This window comes from Dipodomys ordii, unplaced genomic scaffold (genome assembly GCF_000151885.1).
Source record: "Dipodomys ordii isolate 6190 unplaced genomic scaffold, Dord_2.0 Scaffold44, whole genome shotgun sequence".
In the NCBI taxonomy this organism is placed as follows: domain Eukaryota; kingdom Metazoa; phylum Chordata; class Mammalia; order Rodentia; family Heteromyidae; genus Dipodomys; species Dipodomys ordii.
Genome location: NW_012267260.1, coordinates 2,650,264 through 2,650,521, shown reverse-complemented (window position 1 = coordinate 2,650,521; position 258 = coordinate 2,650,264).

The following is a 258-nucleotide window of genomic DNA, read 5'->3' as shown; positions in this document are numbered from 1 at the left end:
CAGTCGCGGTGCCCTTCCACCTTTGTGGGCTGTGCGGAGGGTTACGGTTCGACACGGCCGTGCATGAGTGCCACGCACCTCGGTCGAGGCCGCCCCTCCGTCTTCCCCAGCCCCGCCGGTCCGCTCAGGTTTTGCTAGCTTCCTAGGATGCGCGTTGAACGTCGACCCGCTTCGTCCCAGTCCAAAGAGCAGGGCGGGCTCCCCTCGCTCGCGCGGCACCTGCGCCCGCCGGACCCAGCGGCTCGGTCCGCGCCGGCC